Source organism: Amblyraja radiata, chromosome 12 (assembly GCF_010909765.2).
Source record: "Amblyraja radiata isolate CabotCenter1 chromosome 12, sAmbRad1.1.pri, whole genome shotgun sequence".
Lineage (NCBI taxonomy): Eukaryota > Metazoa > Chordata > Chondrichthyes > Rajiformes > Rajidae > Amblyraja > Amblyraja radiata.
This window is the reverse complement of record NC_045967.1, coordinates 50,404,262-50,422,428: the sequence shown is the minus strand read 5'-3', so window position 1 is coordinate 50,422,428 and position 18,167 is coordinate 50,404,262. Positions and strand designations below refer to the sequence as shown.

Sequence of the window (18,167 nt, the reverse complement as noted above, 5' to 3'; positions counted from 1 at the left end):
GACACAAAAAGCTACAGTAACTCTTCAGGTCAGTCAACATCTCTGGAGAAAAGGAATAGGTGATGTTTCGGTCTGAAGAAGGGTCCCAACTCAAAACATCACCTATTTATTTTCTTCAGATGCTGCTTGATCACTGAGTTACTCCAGCATTTTATGTCTATCTCTGGAGAACATGGATAGGTGACGTTTTGGGTCAGGACCTTTCTTCAGAAACTTTTGTGTTTGCATCCTGGAAAATAGGTCAATGGAAGATACCATCCCTTTTGCATTACATTCAGCTTTGGATCATTGTGATAAGGGCACCTCTGTCCAGATGCTATTTGTTGACTGCGGCTCAATCTACAACAGCGTGATGCAGAATAAGCTCATCACTCAACCTCTGGAGCTTGTCTTGGGACCTCCACCTGCAACTGGCTTCTGTGCCTCCTCCTTGGCAGGCCTCAGTTGGTTGGAATTGTTCATAACATTCCCTCCACCCTGAACCTCATCACCGATGCCTCTCAGGATTGAGTGCGCAGTCTCTTGCTTGACTCTCTACACTGATGACTTTGAGGGCGTCATGTTGGCACAGTGGTAGAGTTGCTGCCTTACAGCCCCAGAGACCCCACACCATCCTGGCCGCACACTCATCTCTCTGCTGCCATCAGGTAGAGGTACAGGAGCCTGAAATGTGGTACATCCAGATTCATGAACAGCTTCTTCCCCACAGCCATCAGGCTATTAAACTCGCCATCAAATAGACTCTAAACTATAACAGCCTATTGCACTTTATCTGTTTATTTATGTGTGGTCTATGCTATATAGACACACTGAACTGTTCTGTATTTATGCCTACTATATTCTGTTGTGCTGCAGCAAGCAAGAATTTCATTGTCCTATCCGGGACACATGACAACAAACTCTCTTGACTTAATCCGTGACCTGTATGGGTTTTCTCTGGGACCTTTCGTTTCCTCCCACAGTCCAAAGGTTTGTAGGTTAATTCGCTTGGTGTAAATGTAAATTGTCCCTAGTGTGTGTTGGATAGTGCTAATGTGCGGGGATTGCTGGTCGGTGCGAACTCAGTGGGACAAAGGGCATGTTTCCGCGCAGTATCTCTAATCTAAACAAACAGGCTGTGTAGCCACGTACAACACCAATGCTCAAGAAGGAACTGCAGATGCTGGAAGGTAGACAAAATTGCTGGAGAAACTCAGCGGGTGCGGCAGCATCTATGGAGCGAAGGAAATAGGCAACGTTTCGGGCCAAAACCCTTCTTCAGACTGATGCAGGCTGGGGGGGGGGGGGGGCGTGGGAAGAAGAAAGGGGTGTCTCCTCCCCTTCTCAGCTCTCCCTCAGCTTTCTCCCTTCTCCTCTTCGTTTCTTCTTCCTGCCCCCCCCCCCCCCCCCCCCCCCCCACCCTGCATCAGTCTGAAGAAAGGTTTCGGCCCCGAAACGTTGCCTATTTCCTTCGCTCCAGAGATGCTGCCGCACCCGCTGAGTTTCTCCAGCAATTTTGTCCACAACCCCAATGCAACCTTTAAGTTCACCGATGATCCCACTGTTGTCAGCCAAATCGTCAACAATGATGAGATGAAGTCCAGGAGAGAGAGCGGGAGCTTTGTGTCATGGTGTCTGGACAACAACCTAGCCCTTAACGTCAGCAAAGCCTGAGAGCTGGTTGTCGACTGAAGGTAGTGATCCTCATCAACAGCTGATGTAGAGATGGTCGACACCTTCAGCTTCATCAGCATCAGCATCACCAGCAATCTAACCTGGTCCCTTCACACAGATGTGATGCACTATCTGAAAGATGCACTTTAGAAAGTTTACTGACGGGATGCTTCTGCACCTGGAATGATAACTGCTCTGCTCTTGACTGCCAGAACCTGCAGAGAGTGGTGAACACAGCCCAACCCATCACAGGCTCACCCCTTCCTTCCATCCAGTTCGTATTCGCAGCGTGTTACATCAGGAAGACTGGAATTTATCGTCAAGAATGCCTGCCAGCCTGGCCATTTTCATTTCTGTCTCCTACTTTTCTGGGAGAAGTTACAGGAGATGGAATCCTCAGACATCCAAGCTTCTTTCCCACCTCGACCAGTCTCTTGAACTACTCGCCTCTCTCACTCCCCCTTTCCCAGAGGTGCTCTACCTTATTCACTTATTCCATTATTTTATAAATATTTTTCTTGCACCACTTCAGATTATACTATGATTGTACACCATTCTGCTGTTTGCCCTCATTGCATTTGTAGTGGTCCTTATACCACTGTATGGATATTGTTAACTGTGTAAGCTGCAGTTTTAGTCAGATGGTAGTTAATCTGTGGAACTAATTTCCACAGAGGGCTGTGGAGGAGAAGTCAGTGGATATTTTTTTAAGGCAGAGATGGACAAAATTTTGATTCGAACGGGTGTCAAGGGTTACTGGGAGAAGGCAGGTGTTAGGCGCTCCCCCCCCCTGGTGAATGCTATGTACTTACCTCTCTGTTTCTCTCCCAAGTACAGGCCTCGTGGCTGTGAGTCTGGAATCGAGGGGTTAAAGGCTCCTGTACCCGATTGGCCAAGCTGCGTCAGGTGACGGGTGACTCATCTGAAGTATAAATACCAGAGCTTCCCAGGATTCTCTTCTCTTCGTCGTAGACTCTGACTGATGAGCAGACTGTTGGTGGGGGCCGAGGAAGCCTGACCACATGGCATAGAACTTTGTGTATTTTCACCATTCCTTGTTAACAGATATTGAATTGGGACGGATAAGGGCTGACCTTAGAGTTTTCGTGTATTTTGGTTTCAGGGTTGTATCTCTTTGGGCAGGTTTTGGAATCTCCGGTTCGACGGCCCATGGCGTGGCTGGCTGGAGCATTGTTAAATTGTTTGTCGGTTTATCCATATCCCTGACTGGGTTGTTTAAATCAGGTTTGAGTTTTGTGTTCCAATGAATAATTAAAACTGTTTTTTGAACCTGAACCTGGTTTTTGACTTGTGTTACGTGGCTCTGAAGTACTTGCATTCGGGAGTCGTAACAAAATGGGGGCTCGTCCTACGTTTTGAGGACCCTAGACGTTTTAGGGGGGTTTTTTTTGGTAAGCTTCTGGACTGAGGAAGTCTGTGTGTTGGGAGGGAATTTTTTCTTCCCTGTTTGTGGTAGCATTAGTGCCCAAGTTTTAGCTGGAGGTTTGGTGCTACATTAGAAATGGAATTTAAGGTGAAAGAATTTGTTGAGGCTCCTAGTCAGGAGTTGTTTGATAGATGTACGAAGGAGCATTTGATTTTGCTGGCTGAGAACTATGCCGTGACTATTGACAAGCATTCAAAGAAACACTCCATTAAATCGGAGTTGTGGGCTGCGTTGGTGGAGGGTGGGGTTTTGCCTGGTGGTGCAGACAGTCCCCCACCTTCTGTTCAGCCAGTTCAGAACATGGAGGCCGTCATTAAACTGAAGGAGATGGAGCTTGAGTCACAGAGAATTGCCTCTTTGTTAAAAGAGAAAGAGCTCATGCATGTTCTTGAAATGAAACGGCTTGAGCTTGAGGAGGAAACCAAAAGGGCTGAATTTCAGCTGCGGGAAAAAGAAATAGATAATTCCCGGGTTTCTTCTAGGGAACGGGAGTTTGATATGAGGAAGAACATCCGCCTGGTTCCCCCGTTTCGTGAGGAGGATGTGGACAAGTATTTCACAGTGTTTGAACGGGTGGCTTTGTCCTTGAAGTGGCCTAGGGACGTGTGGACCTTGCTATTGCAGTGTGTCCTTGTGGGTAAAGCACGGGAGGTGTACTCGTCTTTATCTGTTGAAAGCAGTCTGGACTATGAGTGTGTGAAGTCTACAGTATTAAGGGCTTATGAATTAGTTCCAGAGGCGTACCGGCAGAAGTTCCGGCACTTTAGGAAGTTTGATAGTCAGACTTATGTGGAGTTTGCTAGGGAGAAGGAGGCACTTTTTGACAGGTGGTGCGCTTCTCAAGGAGTGAAGGATTTTGAGCTACTGCGGGCCTTGATGATTATGGAAGACTTTAAGAACTGTCTCCCTGAGAGGGTTACTATTTACCTTAATGAGCAGAATGTGAATGAGGTGTCTAAGGCTGCGGTGTTGGCAGATGGAGTATGTATTGACTCATAAATCTGATTTTGTTGGGCGATCCTATAGTTTTGGTGCACGGCCGGTTGATCGTGGTGGTGTCGCCGGGGGCAGTGTCAAAGCTGTTTCTGTGCCTGCAAGTGGCAGCACGTTGATACAGGGGGAGGTCCGAGCGGATAAGGTTGACGGAAATGTGAGGACTAATGAAGGTCCTGTGTGCTACTATTGTAGAAGGAGAGGGCACATGTTAAAGTCATGTCCCGTTCTGAAGCAGAAAAATGCAAAGCCTGTGGCTTTGGTGGGTGCACAGAAGGCACCTGTCGTACCTGAGGTGCCTGAGTCTGATGAGTGTAGGAATTATTCTGCGTTCATCATGAATGGTTTTGTTTCTCTAGAGGATGGGGGTGATAGAGTTCCAGTATCCATCTTGCGTGATACTGGTGCTACTCAGTCCTTTATATTGGATGGTGTACTGCCGTTTTCTGGGGAATCATCGGTTGGGTCAAGTGTCCCAGTGGTAGGATTCGGGATGGATGACATGTTAGTGCCTTTGCATACCGTGCGTCTCGAGTCCGAGTTGGTTTCAGGCCGGGTAACTGTTGGGTTACGGCCGTGTTTTCCCGTTGGGGGAGTTTCTGTGATTTTGGGGAATGACTTGGCAGGAGGTAGAGTTTTAGTCACTCCTGAGGTGACGGCTGTTCCGATGGTGCAGAGTCCTGATAGATTGGCTATGCAGCATCCAAAGGTCTTCGCAGCTTGTGCTGTCACGAGGGCTATGGCTAAGAGCCAGGCGAAGTTTGAGGATGTGGTGGACCTGAGTGAGAGCATTTTTGGGGATCAGGATGATAGATCCTGTGTGGTGAAGGGTGTTTGTCCATCTCAAGATGGGATAGTGTCTGGAAATGTGCCGGTGTCACTGTCACGTGACCGGCTGGTTGAGGAGCAAAAGAGTGATCCAGGTTTATCTGATCTGTTCGACTGCGCAGTGCCTGAGGGGGATATGGATTCCACAGCAAAGGGGTATTTTCTAAGGGATGGCTTACTGATGCGAAAGTGGTCTCCCTTGGATATATCTGGGCATGATGATTGGAGCGTGGTTGATCAGATTGTGATGCCTCGTCGGTATAGGGACGAGATACTCTGTTTGGCTCATGATGGTCCTCTGGGTGGACATTTGGGGGTCAATAAGACGTATGAACGCATCTTACGGAATTTTTTTTGGCCAGGGTTGAAAAAGGACGTGAAACAGCACTGCAGGTGTTGTCACATTTGCCAGGTGGCAGGAAAGCCGAACCAATCGATTGTTCCTGCGCCTTTATATCCAATCCCTGTGGTCGGTGAGCCGTTTGAGCGGATTCTAGTTGATTGTGTGGGCCCTCTACCTCGGACAAGGGTGGGCAACAAGTTTTTATTAACAATTATGTGTGCGACTACCCGCTTTCCGGAGGTGGTCCCTTTGCGTAGAATTACTGCCCCTGCAATTGTTAAGTCTCTCACTAAGTTTTTTTCGTTGTTCGGTTTGCCCAAGGTTGTGCAGAGTGATCAAGGTACCAACTTCATGTCGAAGGTTTTTGGTCAGGTAATGAAGTTGTTAGATATTAAGCATTGTTACTCCAGTGCGTATCATCCTGAGAGCCAGGGAGCTCTCGAGAGGTTTCACCAGACTTTGAAATCTATGTTGAGGACTTACTGCCTGGAGTTTGAAAAAGACTGGGATGAGGGAGTTCATCTAGTTATGTTTGCGGTGCGTGAAGTCGTGCAGGAGTCTTTAGGGTTCAGTCCTGCTGACCTGGTGTTCGCGCATACTGTACGTGGTCCGTTGAGGGTCCTGAAGGAGAAATGGTTGCAGGAGGATACAAAACAAAGTATTTTAGACCACGTCTGTACCTTTCGCTCTAGACTGAGGAGGGCATGCGAACTGGCAATGGGTAATCTTGCCTCTGCTCAGTCTAGGATGAAGGACTGGTTCGACAGGAAGGCTTCTAGTAGGAATTTTTCTCCAGGTGACAAGGTCCTGGTGTTGTTGCCTATTCCTGGTTCCAGTCTGCAGGCTCGGTATAGCGGTCCCTATCAGGTGGTTAAGGAGGTTGGTGAGAGGGATTACGTTATTGGTACCCCTGATCGGAGGCGTAAGACTCAGCTCTGTCATGTTAACATGATGAAACAGTACCATGAGCAGGAGCCTGTGGAGGTTGATGGGTCGGAGCTATGTCCTTCTAAGCCTGTTTTGGCTGCAGTGGTGCTGCCCCCTGACACGGGTGGTGATGTGGGGGAGGCACGGTTGTCTGTGGCAGAGACGCAGGGAAAGCTGTGTAACTCTGAGGCTTTGGAGACGCTTCCCTTGCGGTTGGCTCATTTGACTGGAAGTCAGCGGGGTGACCTGCTTGCTTTGGTGAAGTCAAATGTGTCACTGTTCTCGGATGTGCCTTCTCAGACGTCTGTGCTGCAGCATGACATTGACGTGGCCGGTGCTACGCCAATTAAACAGCATCCGTATCGGGTCAACCCTGACAAGCGTAATCGTCTAAGAAGTCAGGTTGACTATATGCGGCGGCATGGCATTGCTGAACCTAGCTGTAGCCCGTGGAGTTCTCCGTGTCTACTGGCGACGAAGGCTAATGGGGAGGACAGGTTTTGCACGGACTATCGGAAATTAAATAGTGTAACTAAGCCGGATTGCTATCCTCTTCCACGGATGGAGGATTGCGTGGATCGTGTGGGAAGTGCATCTTTTGTGTCTAAGTTGGACTTGTTAAAAGGCTATTGGCAAGTCCCTTTGACTAGGCGGGCGAGGGAGATCTCTGCGTTCGTTACGCCTGATGACTTTCTTCAGTACACGGTAATGGCATTTGGGATGCGCAATGCGCCGGCAACCTTCCAACGGTTGGTGAACATTGTATTGTCTGGTTTGTCCTTCTGTGAGGCATACCTTGATGATTTGGTTGTGTGCTCCAGGTCGTGGTTCGAACACATCGGTCATCTGAAGGAGGTATTTCATCGTCTAGCGGAGGCAAACCTGACGATCAATCTGGGGAAGTGTGAGTTTGGCCAGGCCACGGTAACGTATCTGGGTAAGGTAGTGGGCCGGGGTCAGGTTCGCACTCTCAAGGAAAAGGTGGGGCATATTGTCGCATTTCCTGCTCCAACCTCTAGGACTGAACTCCGTAGGTATCTGGCTATGGTTGGGTACTATAGAGGATTCTGTCCAAACTTCTCTGCGGTGGCTGCCCCTTTGACGGATTTGCTGAGTCCGAAGGTAGCTTTTGTGTGGTCCGCAGAGTGTCAACAAGCCTTTGATCAGACCAAAAGTCTTCTGGTGCGCGCACCTGTGCTTGCGGCACCTGATTTTGAGCGTCCATTTAAGCTGGCAGTAGATGCTAGTGATCGTGGGGTTGGTGGAGTTCTTCTACAGGATGATTCAGATGGGGTGGAGCATCCAGTTTTGTACTTCTCTAAGAAGTTTAATCGTCATCAGAAGTGGTACTCCACCATTGAGAAAGAAACCCTTGCGGTTGTAATGTCTCTGACTCATTTCGAGGTTTATGTTGGCTCTTCGAATGTCCCTGTCATCGTACTCACGGATCATAATCCTTTGGTATTCTTGCAGAATATGCGGAATAAGAACCGGCGGTTAATGAGCTGGAGTTTGCAGCTGCAAGATTACAACTTGGAGATCAGACATATCCGTGGCAAAGATAATGTATTGGCTGATGCATTGTCGCGCCAGTGATGTCCGCTACTGAATAGTTGCTGAAATTTGGTGGTGTTTTTTTTAGTTCATTTTCAGAAACTTATTCAGTATCTTTGGGTGGGGGTGTTAGGCGCTCCCCCCCCCCCCCTGGTGAATGCTATGTACTTACCTCTCTGTTTCTCTCCCAAGTACAGGCCTCGTGGCTGTGAGTCTGGAATCGAGGGGTTAAAGGCTCCTGTACCCGATTGGCCAAGCTGCGTCAGGTGACGGGTGACTCATCTGAAGTATAAATACCAGAGCTTCCCAGGATTCTCTTCTCTTCGTCGTAGACTCTGACTGATGAGCAGACTGTTGGTGGGGGCCGAGGAAGCCTGACCACATGGCATAGAACTTTGTGTATTTTCACCATTCCTTGTTAACAGATATTGAATTGGGACGGATAAGGGCTGACCTTAGAGTTTTCGTGTATTTTGGTTTCAGGGTTGTATCTCTTTGGGCAGGTTTTGGAATCTCCGGTTCGACGGCCCATGGCGTGGCTGGCTGGAGCATTGTTAAATTGTTTGTCGGTTTATCCATATCCCTGACTGGGTTGTTTAAATCAGGTTTGAGTTTTGTGTTCCAATGAATAATTAAAACTGTTTTTTGAACCTGAACCTGGTTTTTGACGTGTTACGTGGCTCTGAAGTACTTGCATTCGGGAGTCGTAACAGCAGGAAAATGGGTTTAGGAAGCAGAGATCAGCCATGATTGAATGGCGGAGTGGACATATGGGCCAAATGGCCTAATTCTACTCCTATAAATAGACAATAGACACTAGGTGCAGGAGTAGGCCATTTGGCCCTTCGAGCCAGCACCGCCATTCATGGCTGATCATCCCCAATCAGCCATTCATGCATGATCATCCCCAATCAGTACCCCGTTCCTGCCTTCTCCCCATATCCCCTGACTCCGCTATAAACTTGTGAACTTGTAAATTAGTGAATTTCACTGCATCTATATGACAGTAAACTAATCAGAATCTGAATCTACGTTGGTTGTTTTAACATCACAGCCCCATGTTATTAGTAATCAGTTTCTGACCATTACCACATCATATGACTGCATGTCAAAACATGTTGCAATTCCACTTGGGACTTGAAGCACTTTCGGTAAACAGGTATTTACCCAAGAGTTCATTTTGCACAATGTTAGATTACTGAAGCAAATCCACAAGTGTTATCTGTACCACAACAGAAGTACTGAAGCAGTTAACACCTGCTGCAGGTTTTGTTGTTTTCAAGCAAATTCAAAGCAGCTTTAGGGACATCCTTCAGATGTTGCCTGCTCTTTAAACACGTGTGTCTTAGTCATTGTGAAAGATCTTTGTATGATGTGGATATCTTTCTGCAGCTCTGCAGAAGAGCTCTCCAACTTGTACTGTTACTCTGCCCTTGCAAGAATACTATGATATTTTACCACTTCCCTATTGTAAGGCACTGTGGTTTCTACTTTAATTACTTCAGGAGATGACACACAGGGGAGGCACGGTGGCGCGGCGGTTGAGTTGCTGCCTTATGGTGCCAGAGATCCGAGTTGGATCATGACCACAGATTTTCTCCGGGTGCTCCGGTTTCCTCCCACACTTTAAAGCCTTTGCAGGTTTGAAGGTTAATTGGCTTCTGTAACATTGTCCCTGGGGTTTAGTTTTATTTAGTTTAGAGATACAGCGCAGAAACAGGCCCTTTGGCCCACCGAGTCCACACCGATCGGCGATCCCGCATATTAACACTATCCTACACACACGCACGCGCGCACACACACACACACACACACCCACACGCACGCACGCGACAATTTACATTTATACCAAGCCAATTAACCTACAAACCTGTAAGTCTCTGGAGTCAAGAGTCAAGTCAAGAGAGTTTTATTGTCATGTATCCCAGATAGGACAATTAAATTCTCTGTGGGAGGAAAGCGAAGATCTGGGAGAAAACATTTCTGGCGTTGAAAGTGCGATGAGGCAGCAACTCTACCGCTGCGCCACCGTGCTGCCTTGGAGTGGAGAATAGAACTGGTGTATGCGTGATCGTTGGTTGGCACGGACTAGGGGGGCCAAAAGGCCTGTTTCCACGCTGTATCTCTAAACACAGTATCCTTATAAAACACTGAACATTTCGCTTTTCTGCATTGATCTTGTATTTAAATCCGATTACTGCACCTAACGGAAATAGATTTTCTGTATGCTTTATTTAAAAGCCTCAGCCTTGATTACCTCCATCAGATTTTTGCTTGTTACCAACTGAATTCAACCCGTTTTTCTCATAATTCATCATAATGAAAGACATAATGTTAACTGACAATCTTCTCCAACATTTAAACAATATCCACATCCTTCCTTGTTCCGGACACAATAATTTGAATATGAGTCAAATAGTCATTTATATAAATTTGCATTTGGCCTTCAATTTGTTGTGTTTTTAGCATCTTTAACATCCAATGTTTGCAATATATACATCTATAATGCTCTCTTACTCATTTTGAAGTTATATAATTTATTGTATATTTAGTTTTAATTTTAGAGGTACAGCGTGGAAAGATGTCCTTCGGCCCACCGAGTCCGTGCCGACCAGTGATCCGCGCACACTAACACTATCCTATACACACTAGGGACAATTTACAATTTTTACCTAAGCCAATTAACCTACAAACCTCCACCTCTTCGGCGTGTGGGAGGAAACCGGAGCATCCGGAGAAAACCCATGCGGTCACAGGGAGAATGTGCAAACTTCATACAGACAGGCTCCCGTGGTCAGGATCGAACTCGGGTCTCTGGGGCTGTGAGGCAGCAACTCTACAGCTGCGACATTGCGCCTCCCGATTAGCACGAACGCAGTCCCCCACTACCACAAATTTAGCAGTCGGATATCCTGCATTTGGTGACAAGGCAGGCGTCAGCACACCCGAAGTGCAATGGGATAGCCTCGTGCTTTTTTGATCATGGTCTGTCCCCTGCCAAGTAAGTATATATTCTCATACAATTTCCAAAATACGTGATATGAGGGGGGGCAATGTTGCCGTAACCGTCAGGTTATAAAAGTTCTAGTTTTGTTCACCAGCTTCATGTGTTTTCTTTTTGAATTTTTTAGTTTACTGTCACGTGCACCGAGGTACAGTGAAAGGCTGCCTTGTCAATATTTGTGAGAAAAGCTTGAGGTAGTTAGCTGTTGCACAAGTGGGTGACCACTCATGAGAGTTGAATGCTTGCATATTCTTCGCCCGAGAAAAGCATCCACCTCGCTGACCTCATCTGTGAAAGATTCGTCACTCAGCTGTCTGAGCATTTGCAAATTGTGCTTTGAACAGTCGTCGATGTCAAGGAGTAAATTTCATAACTGTCAGGCTTCTTGAGAAGGAATGTTTTAAAGAACAAGATGAGAGACCAGAAGCAGCTGTGCTGATCTATTCCCTGCAGACTGAGCATCAACAAGTCACAGTTCACACTTTTCAAAGCAGTCTTTCTTTGTGGTGTTTGGATTAATTGGAATTCTTTAATTGAATGTTTCTCAATGTACTTTATTTAACTAACTTTATTTATTTGGTAGAAGGTCCCTACAGTGATTGAGGAGGACTTGTTGGGTGGCACGGTGGTGCAGCGGTAGAGTTGCTGCCTTGCAGAGCCAGAGACCCGGGTTGTATTGTATTGTATTGTATTGTATTCAAATTTATTGTCATTGTCTCAATTAGAGACAACGAAATGAATTTTCCTCACAGGCAGTATCATAAAAATAAATAAATAATAAATAATAAAACATATTAAAAATAAAATTGAATTAAAAAAAGAAAAGCACAAACACAGAAAGTCCACGACACAACATAACACAGTGGCACCAAGGTGAGGAAGGCACCATAGTCCAGCCAGCCTCCCCTCCGATCTTCCCAGATGTTCATCCGTGGTCTGGGCCTTCCGAGCACCCGCAGTCGCCGCACCGGGCGGCCCGATGTTCAGGCCCTCACGCCGGGCTGGTGGAACGCCGACCCCGGACGGTGAACATCCTCCTCCTCAGCGTCCCGGACCTCCTGATCAGCCGCCTCCCGCAGCCGGAGTCCGCAGCTCCCGAGTCCGCAAGCCGAGCCGGGCAGAGTCGCAGGACCCTGCGCTGTCCATCAGCGCCGCCCGCGTTGGGAGCTCCGCAAACCGCAGCTCCATGATGTCGGTGCCGCAGGTCCAGCACTCCGGGCTCCAGACGGCGATCCCCAGTAAGGCATCACCAGCCCCACGATGTTACAGCGCTGTCCCGCCGCTGCTGGAGCTCTGGTCGATCCCGGCAGGAAAGGCCGCGCCAATCCAGTAGGTAGGCCGCTGGGGGGGTGAGGACGCGACTCGAATAATAGTCGCGTCCTCTCCAGGAAGCGACGGAAGGACGGTATCCCCCGCACCGTGCCCTCTTCCCCCACATAAAGACATTTAAAAAAACATAAAAAACACACTTTAACATAATTAAAAAAACAAAAAAACAAAAAGATACCGGGCTGAAGGTGGAGGCTGCTGGCACCAGCGCCACCGGAAGTACAAGTGCTATCCGTACGGAATTTGTACGTTCTCCCCGTGACCTGCATGGGTTTTCACCGGGTGATCTGGTTTCCTCCCACACTCGAAAGATGTACAGGCTTGTAGGCTAATTGGCTTGGTAACATTGTAAATTGGCCCTAGTGTGTGTACAGGATAGCGTTAGCTTGTGGGGATCACTGGTCGGCATGGACTCGGTGGGCTGAAGGGTCTGTTGCCGTGCTGTATCTCTAAACTAAACTAAACCAAAAACATGCAGTCACCCTGTAAAACTGTGAATAGTGGATATGGGAAGGGAGATTGAACTAATGAGTAATTTCTCCCGATTGAGCAAAAGTACTTTGGCAGCAAAATCGCAAATTTTTCCCCTGAAAATTAAGCAAATATTATTATTAATGTTCCTTTACAGAGATTTCCGGCTCTTCCACAACAGATGACACAGAGCCATCCATGGAGATTCATCCCACGATACCTCATGAAATTTAATGATGTCAAAAGGCTTAACATTAATATTGATGTTTTCTTGCTGTCTTTTGAAGCAATTTATTTTGATGAACTTCCTCTGCAGAATTGCTCCCTTTTTCCTTTCTCACATTATAATATTATAATGGGCATCAAAAGTGAGTTTAACAGCGTACATTAAGGAAAAATAATATTTATTTTCCAAATATTCCTGACAGAAAAACTTGGAGAATCTTCCAAATTCATTGTTAATTTGTCCCCAACTGCATAAAGTGTGCGTATTCTAAAGATAGACACAAAATGCTGGAGTAACTCAGCGGGACAGGCAGCATCTCTGGAGAGAAGGAATGGGAGATGTTTCAGGTTGGGACCCTCCTTCAGACTGAGTCAGGGGAGAGGGAGCCTAGAGATATGGAAAGGTAAGGTGTGAAAACAGCAAATCAAAGCAGACGATGTTTCAGGAAATGTAGTATGTTTCATTGTTAGCTATGGGGAAGGTGACAACGAGCCATGCAAACAGAAATATTAATCAGGAGGACAGTGAAATTGGTCAGAACTGGGGTGAGGGAGGGATGGAGAGAGAGAGAGAGAGAAAGCAAGGGTTACTTGAAGTTATATATGGATAAATGACTCAAAAAAATGTAATGATTGTGGCCTTGTCAAACATAAGCTTTAGCACTACATGCTACAAATCCCAGTTGTGGAGACACTGGTATCGTCTCGTTGTACGACATTGATCATTCTTTTATTCTGTATTTTAATTCATGTATTGTGGGGGGTTTTTAAATATATACTTTATAATGCTTTTATAAGTGATATACTAAGGTTTTATATGCACTTTATGATTTTTTTAAATATGCAATGCATTTTTATGTAATGTTGCCCCTTGCCTGGACCTTGAGTTTATTATTATTATTAGAGAAATTAGGAGTGATAGATCAGCCATGATTGAATGGCGGAGTAGACATGATGGGCTGAATGGCCTAATACTACTCTTATTCCTTACGACCGCTAATGCTGCGCCGCTGTGCTGCCCCAAATCTGAAAGGATTTTACGATGCTCACAATGAGTGTATTTGAGTCGTGCAGAAATTGCCCAAGTGCTGTAAATGCTGTTGTCATAATGGACCGTGAACCATGGGTCAGCTCAATGCACACAGCAACAACTTGGTGATCTGTTGAGTTACATGAAGATGGGGGCCCTCGTTGCCTTTTGAGGTTTGTGGGGGGTTTTGTAACCTGATTAAAATAGAATCAGCTCTGCTGTGATGTTTATACATCATAATTAAATGTGTAGGCTGTCTTTTCACTATGCAGGCTGGGAATTTCTCAATGAAACCCCGTATAGATTCTGACATTGTTGGCAACTTTTTATTTTTGTAAAGTTGAATAGATCGAGATTTTTAAGGTTCGAGGGGCAAGATTTAGCCAGAACCTGATGGGGCAGCCTTTTCGCACAGACGGTGGTGGGTGTATGGAGCGTGCTGCCAGAGGAGGGAGTTGAGGCAGGGACTATAGCACCATTTGTAAACTATGCCAAAATATGGCGACGATGCATTTGTGGGTTATGCAAAAGAGTTTCACTGAGCGTGACAATAAAGAACCATTGAACAATTTAAAAGACATTTAAACATGGGCCAAATGTTGGCTGGAGAGCCCTGTGCAGATCGGGCATCTTGGTCGGCATGGGCAAGTTGGGCCAAAGACTGTTTGTGTGCTGCATGCCTCAATTGCTATCATTTAAATTCTACCTCTTAGCTCCCAGGTTCTTGCTCCCAGATCTACGAAGCTGTGCATTTGTTTTAAAGAAGCAGCATTAATTGCATGCTTAATGTTTGATTTTGGAAAAAAAATCTGAGGCACGAACAAATCTGGGATTTAGTTTGGTTGGAGCTGGAAACAAATTTTGTGTAACCCCATTTCAATAAATGGATTTTTGGTTAAAGTTTCAAATTCTTATGACCTGGTCTAGTAGTAAACAAATAGAGCTGGGGTGCATCATACTTGTCAGGTAGCTCTTTGAGCCAGGCTAATGTACAATAATACACCGTGCCTGGGGAATGGAAGCCAGTGGTACAGGTAGGAACATACGGTTAAGGATGTCCCCAGTGAGGTAATAATGTCAACATTCACTCTCTCTTACAAGTTGGAATTCCCCAAACTCTCTACGTGCAAATGCAGTCTCTAAGGATATTTCCCGAGTCAAACCTCCTCTGGCTTAAACCGGCAAACCTTGTGCATGGACTGAATTGATTTTAAGGGCAATGATGAAGGGATTTGGAGTTTTGCCAATTTTCTGCCATTTTACCTCCACATCTTTCAAGATTAGCCTTGCGGGAATGCATCTCTGAGGGCACCCACAGCCTTCTAAAAGCCTATTGAAGAGTTCTCTCGTTGAGTATCTTTTGTTTTCCTCCCTCATCGGAGAAAGAGAGGCCAGACCTTGCTTTTCTGCCGCCACGCAGTGGAAAAAAAACAGTAAGTCAACTCAAAGTGAAAATTCACCATTGAAATGTTATCTATTTTATTGGTTGGTTAACAAACATACTTGCTGGGCTGCAAACTCTCCACAGAATGTGACTACACCTTTTTTAAAGAATTTATTGATTGCATTTTGCCATTTTGGTTTCTTATAAACATACAGGAGAAAATACAGTTTCGAATATAACCTTGAGAGTTTGGAATATTATAGCTTGCAAGCTATTTGACTTGGGTACACCCGCATTAGTCTCAACAGTGTATATTTCTGATTGGTTTACAGATTGGGATATTTAACAAGGATCGTCTCTTGCTGTCTCCGGTGAGACGCTTTTTTTTTCAGGTGTAAGGGTAATTCTGAAGCAATCGTCTTGGGAACCAATAAAATAAGCCGCACAGCGCAAAAGACCGGTTAAAAAATTTACAGTTAACTGAACTAATGCAAAACAGGGATAGAGTTTCAAACGACAACACCAGAAGATAACTTTCCGGGCTGGCTGGAAAAACAGCAACGATGTTATTATTCATGCAGATGTGGCTTGACTCAGTTTGTGGCACCCTTCCCTCTCACAAAAAAGGTTGTAAGTTCAAGTCCCACTCCGGAGACTGGAGGTCAAAGCTCCAAACTGACAGTGCTATGTATCAGTAGAACGATGAGATGTACAGTTAGGTTCCTGAATGCTTTCTCAAGTAGAGCGTTGAGCATAGAATAGTACGGCACAGCAACAGGTCTTTTGCGAGGCAGGTGGCACGGTGGTGCAGCAGTAGTGTTGCTGCCTTTTATGCCCCTGTCCCACTTAGGAAACCTGAACGGAAACCTCTGGAGACTTTGCGGAGGTTGCAGGTGGTTGCCGGAGGTTGCAGATAGTGGAAGCAGGTTGGGAGACTGACAAAAACCTCTGGGAACTGCACGGAAACCTTGGGTTGGGCGCAAAGTCTTCAGAGGTTTCCATTCAGGTTTCCTAAATGGGAAACTTTTCTTTATGTCTTATTCTCTTTTTACTATTTTCTTATCTTCAACTTTCTTCATTCATTCTTCTTTTTTCTTTTTCTTCACACACTATATATCTCACATCTTTCTATCCTTTACTCTCTAATTTATTTTTCTTATTCTTATTCTTCTTTATTATAACAAAAAAAATAAGAAGCTGTACATAAAATGTATTATGAAAATATATATTAGGCACTTTGGTGCCATTTGATTGTACTTACTTCTAATAAAATAAAATATTTTAAAAAAACCTCCGGGAACTGCACGGAAACCTTGGGTGGGGCACAAAGTCTCCAGAGGTTTCCGTTCAGGTTTCCTAAGTGGGACAGGGGCATTACAGTGCCAGAGACCCGGGGTTCAATCCTCTGTACTGTCTGTACGGAGTTTGTACATTCTCCCCGTGACCATGTAGATTTTCTCCAGGTCCTCCAGGTATCATCGTTCTTCTGATACACGGCACTGTCAGTCTGGAGCTTTGACCTCCAGTCTCCGGAGTGGGACTTGAGCCTACATTCCTCCCACGTTCCAAGTACATACAGGTTTGTAGGTTAATTGGCTTCAGTAAGAATTGTAAATTGTAAATTGGTTCTAGTGTGTAGGATAGTGCTAGTGTATGGGGATTGCTGGTCGAGTCGGTCAGTCTAAGGGCCTGTTTCCGTATTGTATCTCTAAACAAAAAAAACTTTTGGCACGCTAAGTCCGTGCCCACGTGATGCCATTAATCATTAACCATTAATCTCCACTGCCTGCATGTGATCCATATCCTTCCATTCACTGCATCCATGCGGCAATCTAAAAGCCTCTTCAATGCCAGTTGCATATCTGTTTCCACCATCACCCCTGTCAGCACATTCCAGGCATTCACCACGTTCTGTATTAAAAATAACTTGTACTGTACTACTACTTTAAACTGCGACACAGGTTCTGACTGGCTAATTTATCTATGCCTCTCATAATTTTATAAACGTCTATCTGGTCTCGCCTCAATCTCTGACACCAGAGAAAACGATTCAAGTTTGTCCTACCTCTGCCTTGCATAAGACAGGTTTAGGTTAGGTTTGGAGGGATATGGGCCAAACGCGGGTAGGTGGGACATGTTGGCCGGTGTGGGCAAGTTGGTCGAAGGGACTGATTCCACAATGTAAGACTCTATGAATCTGCTTACAGCTAATACCTTCTTATCCAGGCAGCATTCTGGTAAACCTCTTCTGCACCATCTCCAAAACCTCCACATGCTTTTTGGAATGGGGCGACCAGAACTTCACACAATTAATGTAAAAGATTTCATTGCACTATTTCGAAAATTTAAGGCTGTGATTGAATGGCGGAATAGACTTGATGGGCCGATTGGCCTAATTATGCTGATAACTTATAATTATGGAACAGGACAGATTTGAATGTGCATTTCGCCTTTTCCTGCTCCAATTTCATATTTCCATTTTGTCCTGCAAAATATTTTGGATTGTTTGAACAAGCTGGAAGTATCATCTTCCTCCATTAGCATATTCCCAACATTAGATATAAATGTTAATTTCAATTTTTTAAACATCTTCTTCATTAAATTTTAAACTGATATTTTTTAAGGAATCAACAAGTGGGACATATTAACCTGTATGGTGCAAGGTGAATTAAGTTGTTTTGATTATATTGATTGGTTTGCATTTTCCATTTGGGGAAAGAAACTCATAATTGGTGATCAGAAAAGCAAATGCTGAAAATATTCAGATTAGGTAAATTTGCAAAAAGAATGAGGGCCATTCGACAGAAAGGAAAGAATTTGGATGTTAGTTTTTAACTGCCATTTTGCACCATCTGTTTTTTGTTCAATCACAACAAAAGATGCCTCTGGGCATTTTTAAAATAGCATGCTCATTAATTCTTACAGATGGTTAATAATCTTAATTTTTAATATTCTTATCAAACGATTGAATTGTGCATT

General features: G+C 45.3%; 1 pseudogene; it reads right to left on the bottom strand.

The window, feature by feature from the left end:
* Window positions 1-10,602: 10,602 nt before the first annotated feature.
* On the bottom strand, window positions 10,603-10,754 carry LOC116979455 (annotated as a pseudogene).
* Between the last annotated feature and the right edge of the window lie 7,413 nt (window positions 10,755-18,167).